A 5,928-nucleotide genomic window follows, 5' to 3' on the forward strand; every position below is an offset into this window, starting at 1 on the left:
CGATCAATGAACTAGCGCCAGCTCCACGTGGGGCCTGGCTCGTGCGGGCAATCGCCGAGCCGGCTGGCCAATGGGAGCGCGGCGGGAGCGGCCCGCCCCCACGTGGGGCACGGCTTGGCTGCCGCCGATTGGGCGGCCGGGACCTGCCGCCGGGAGGATGTGTCAATCTGTGGAACGCGATGTCGCGGAGAGGAAGGTTAACCCTTAAAGGGGCAGGAGCGCCCAGATAGGGAGAGAAAGAGAAAGTGAGAGAGAGAGAGTGTGTGTGTGTGCGTGTGCGCGCGAGAAAACGTAACATGCACGAGAATGAGAGTGCGTGTGGAAAGATGAGAGACTGAGTGTGCAAGAGACACTGAAAGCGTAAAGCGCAAGAGCGCACAGGTGAGCTTGCGTGTGCAAGAGCGTGCAGGTGGGGTTCCCTGTGCAAGGGCATGCAGGCGAGAGTGTGTGCACAAGAGCCCACGGGGGAGGTGTGCGTGTGCAAGAGCGTGCAAGTGAGGTTCCATGTGCAAGGGCATGCAGGCGAGATTGTGTGCACAAGAGCACGTGGGCAAGATAGCGTGTGCAAAAGTTATTGGTTGGATGAATGGCAGCATGCTGTGGAAGGGAGTTGTGTACAGACGGGATCTGGCATGTGCTGTGTATAAGCTAACATGTCAAGTGACTCATTTGGGTTGTGTGAAGGGGTTGTGTAAGTGCGTTGTGCATATGCTAGTAATTGGCGCCGGGTGCAAGCGTTTGGGCTGTATGAACGCACAAGACAGACAAAGATGAGAGAATGACCATGAGGATCCACGTGGAGGGGATTTTTGGAGCTGCATGGGGTGGTGGCTGCATTTTGGCCGCACGGTTGGTAAATGTCACAACACAGATGTATTGTGTGCCCATGGGTTTTATCTCTGAGTGAGCGATGAGCACGGGGGAGGCGCGCTGAGTCGAAGGGTGAAGGCGAGTGTACTGCAGCTCAGGCTGCTTCGCTGTGTGGGAGGTGATACAGTATTACCAACCCCAAGCTCTCAATCAGGCCCTCCAAAAATCACGAGACTGGCTTAAAAGTCGAGAGCGGGAGAAATCATTTTTATTTTTTTTCTTTTGCCTTCTCGTTTCTGAGCCCATAGGTCACGCGTTCAGGCTTTTCTCCGTAACCACAAGAACTAGAATCTAGTGGTGCTGGAACAATTTCTATAGTAGGGCCAGGTGCTAAAGACTGAAACCATCTATTCGGGTTGTTATCACTACTTTAAGCCAGGGGGTCCGGCAGGACTCCCAGAAACCCTCATTCCAGCACCTGGCCTAGACAGCTGAAATTCACTCCACGGGACTCCAGGGTTTAGACCATCGCTTAAGACTCTTGCAATAAGATTGTAAGGGCTGGTAACACTCCCTGGTGTGTTGTGAGTATGTACAGAGTAGGGGGGAGGAATTGATAGTAACAAATTTTAGGGAGAGGATTAAAATAAGACAGGGATCCCACAGATCCTTGAAAAGATGGTTGCATTTTTAGGTACAGGTCCTGCAACACTAGTCCATCTGCTGGCCTAAAGGGGTCCACCCAAAAGGATCCAGTTGTAGGATCGGGGCCTTAGACATCAATTCTCCATTAAGTCATTTTCTTTCCTTCAGCTTTTAAATGAACATGAAAAACATAAGAACAGCCATACTGGGTCAGACCAATGGTCTGTCTAGCCCAGTATCCTGTTCTCTGATAGTGGCTGGTGCCAGACGCTTCAGAGGGAATGAACAGAACAGCGCAATTATTGAGTGATCCATCTCCTGTCATCTTCTAGTCCCAACTCCTGGCAATCAGAAGTTTACGGATACTCAGAGCACATGGCTGTGCCCCTGACCAGCTTGGCTAATAGCCATTGACGGACCTATCGTCCGTGAACTTATCCAGTCCTTTTTTGAATCCAGTTCTACTTTTGGCCATCACAACATCCCCTGGCAAGGAGTTCCACAGGTTGGCTGTGCATTGTGTGAAGAAATACTTCCTTTTGGTTGTTTTAAACCTGCTGCCTATTAATGTCTTTGGATGACCCCAGGTTCTTGTGTTATGTGAAGGGGTAAATAACACTTCCTTGTTCACTTTCTCCACCCCACTCATGATTTTATAGACCTCCATCATATTCCCCCTTAGTCGTCTCTTTTCCAAGCTGAGAAGTCCCCGTCTTATTAATCTCTCCTCATATGGAAGCTGATGAACAACATTTATACCCCAAAGGATCCCTGCCTGCCTCACTCAGCGGGCACCTCTATGCTTGACGGTGACAAACCACCGGCACACAGCAACCAAATAATGGCAGGGGGAGGGGTGAAGAGTGTGAAATTTTGGTCAAGGGCATCAGAGTAAGCCTAGCTTCTTATGAACAGGCCATACAGAGCCGATGGAATCGAAACACACACACACACACAGGAGAAACGGCATGAAATTAAATTTGACTTCCACAGAAGGTTGAACTGGGACAGCCGAGCTTTGATCCACGGACATATTTCATGCCTGAAGTTTAAGACTAACGGAGCCAGCCTCCCCGGTTCTCTGTGTAAGGAGCGATGATGTCTGGTGTTTTCATCTTGATTACAATCCTTTTGTTCTTTTAAAGAAGGCCCTGGTTTGAGACATGCTAGGTACGAGCAATGCAAGGATCTCAAAGCTCTTTGCTAACAAACCTCCAGGCCACTTCAGGGAATTATGCAAGCCTCATTTTACAGCTGGAGACGCAAGCTCAGGGAGGTGAAATCAGTTGCCCCTCAAGGCAGAAGTAGAACCCAGGCATCCTGCATCGAGTCCCCTGCTCGAATCCCTTCCTCACTTTGTGCAGCGCCCGCTCCCCACACCGTGGCAAAGGGAAGAGAAGTGTATTGCAGGCATACAGGCAGGTGTGTTTTAAAAGCTTTTCCTGTTTAAATTTAGGGAAGGGGGGTGGATGGAGCTGACAATTCCCGCCCCCCCCCCCAACCTGTATGAATCTTCAGTTCCTCCTGGACACAACATCATGCAGTGGAAAGAATCACGTAATAGGCAGGGGAGGTGGAAGGAGAGCCTGAGTTTACTGTTGAATTAGTGGGTCTGCTTCCAGCTAGGCCATCTCGCCCCCCACCCCACCCCAGTGCCCCCTCCCACACCCCCAGGCCTGATGAGAAAAGGCCAGGCTCCCAGTTAGTATTCCACTGGGCTGGGGCCAGGTCTGAGCAGTGATCAGGCCTGGACCTAACAAAGCGCAATCTGGTTCGACCAGCAGGGAAGGGTTTTGGAGTATCTGGGACCAGTGGGTAGGGATCTCCAAGGAGCAGGTTTTGTGTGTCAACGCGTTGCAAAGAACCGAGTCTCTTCCAGCAAGGCAGCAATCCTGATGGGGGGAGGGTTGCTCTCTTTCATTCTTCCTCCCTAATCCAGAGGCTCCAGCTACATCTCCCTGCTCTTGGCTTTCAGTGCACGTCTGGTCCCCTTCTTCCTTGCAGACAAACACCCAGAGGCAGGAGCAGGGAGTCTGGGCAGTTGCACCCTGCTGCTTCTCTCTAGCCCCCTCCCCTTGGAGTAGGGTAACCAGATGTCTCGATTTTATAGGGACAGGCTCGATTTTGGGGTCTTTTTCTTATATAGGCTCCTATTTCCCCCCACCCCCTGTCCCGATTTTTCACATTTGCTGTCTGGTCGCCCTACCTCGGGGCACCCTTCCCTCTGTCTTCCACGGTCCCCTTTCAGTCGCTGCTTGGACAGCCGGGTTCCCCCGCAGGATCCCTGTGCCAGACGCCAGTTCGGAAGGCACCGCTCCCCCTGCAACGTGGGCACGGCCTGCCATGCTCCCTCTCTTCCCTCGCCCAAATGTTCGCAGGAGCGGGAGAGGCTGAAGAAAGACCTTTGTGTAAAAGGACCCTGGAGCTGTATCAGCTTGTCTTGCTGCAGGATCTCTGGGGAAGGGAAATAGGGTCAGAGTGGCACTAGAGAATGGATTTTCAACCTGGAGGCCACGATCCCCTCACCCGTCCTGTGGCAGTGGGGCAGGGCGGGGGGGGGGTGTCGCACAGACTGGTTTCATTATACCCTTTTGCCCCACTCTAAGTGCTCACACCCATTCCTGTGAGGTAGGTGCCTCTCGCTATGCCTGGGGAAACTGAGGCACAGGGAAGGGCAGCGGGGTTTGTGGCACAGCTGGGAATAGAATGCAGGTCTTGTGGCTGGTAGTCCCCTTCTCCAACCACTGTTTCGATCACTAGTGCAGCGAGTGACAGGGCCCAATCTACGCTACTGCTCTTCTTTGTACATTTCTTCCCACTACTCTTCCACCCCTGCCCCGTTTCCTTTTACTCTTTTCCTAAACTAGGCCAAACGGTTCTCTCTCCCCAACCCCCTTCTCCTGTGACTCCCCCCGTACCTGAATGAGCTTTTCCATCCAGACATTTCCCCAGCTGTGATTGACAAGATCCACTGATTTTGTCTTCTTTTGTATGTTAGCTAGTTGGTTCAACATTTTACAATGGCTGCAGGTCAATCCAGGGTCACAGAGTGAGGAATAAGACATTTCAACAACGGTAGCTATGCCAGTTCTGTATCTTCTGAGCGGCCATGGCCCTGTACTCCTATTACGCTAATAGCCACAACCGAAGGAAGAGAGAATCCTCCGAGTCTCTGGGCTTAGCCCTTTCTTTATCACTTTGCACACGGTCCCAGATCTGTGTGTGAAGTCCAAATTGCGTTTCCAGCCACCGCAAGTCAAGTAACAACTCAACGAAACCTTTGCATTCTGCCTCCCCTATAGTAACGTACACAGATCAACATTTTGAACATCAGGCCCCTTTAAGGGGTTTCAGACCAGACCTCCAAAATCAATAGCCACTGTTGAAAGTCTCTGGCGCAGCATAGACAAGACCCAGGAAGGAAGAGCTAGATAGACAATTAAACTGCTTTTTTAGCTACGGTCTCTAATGGAGGAACCATAGTGTGGCTGATCCATTAAAGGCTCAGACTTAGGGCTTGTCTACACTTAAAATGCCGCAACTGCGGCACTCCAGTGAAGATGCTGCCTAAGAGGCAGGTCCTCCCGTTGGCATAGATAATCCACCTCCCCGAGAGGCGGTAGCTAGGTCAACAGGAGAAGTCTCCCATCCACCTAGCGCTGTCTGCAGCGGGCGGCGGGGAGGTCAGTTTAACTGCGTCGCTGCGGGGCGTGGATCAGTGTCCGCATCACACTCTCTGTCAGCACCCGGGCCAGGCTGGAGAAGCTAATGATCCAATCAATGGACCAATCCAATCAGCAGTGATGAATCCTGGTCACATGCCACTTGAGGCACATTGCGCAGATGCTAAGAAGACAGCGTCACGCAGGGGGCATGGATTTTTCACACCCCTGAGCAACGTAGTTAGACTGACCTAATTTCCTCGTGTAGACCAGGCCTTAGAAAAACAGCCCAAGGGAGTAAGGAGCCAGTTTCTGAAAGAATTAACCCCTTCAGGCCCCTTTGAAAATCTCATTTGAACTGTGTTTGTAAAAATGACTAAATATGGCTCCAGTCCTTCGAACACTGACACAAACAGTCAGCTTTGAGTGCTTGGGTCGTTCCAATGGCGTCTGTGGGAGAACGCACGTTCTCTAAGTGCATGAATCCTTTCTGTAGGTTTGGAGCTGGTCATTTACCATGTTTGTACTGCACCTAGCTTAACAGGGTCCCAACCCAGCTGGTTTCCAGGCACGAGCATAATGTAAGCATTACGTCAGATGAATGACCAGGGGTCGGCAACCTTTCAGAAGCAGTGTGCCGAGTCTTCATGTATTCACTCTAATCTAGGGTTTTGCGTTCCAGTGATACATTTTAACATTTTTAGAAGGTCTTTTTCTAGAAGTCTTTAATATATAACCCAACAAGTGTTGGATGTAAAGTAAATAAGGTTTTTAAAACGTTTAAGAGCTTCATTGAAAATTAAATGAAAAT

The sequence above is a fragment of the Lepidochelys olivacea genome, assembly GCF_965140295.1.
Source record: "Lepidochelys olivacea isolate rLepOli2 genome assembly, chromosome: 25".
Taxonomy (NCBI): Eukaryota; Metazoa; Chordata; order Testudines; family Cheloniidae; genus Lepidochelys; species Lepidochelys olivacea.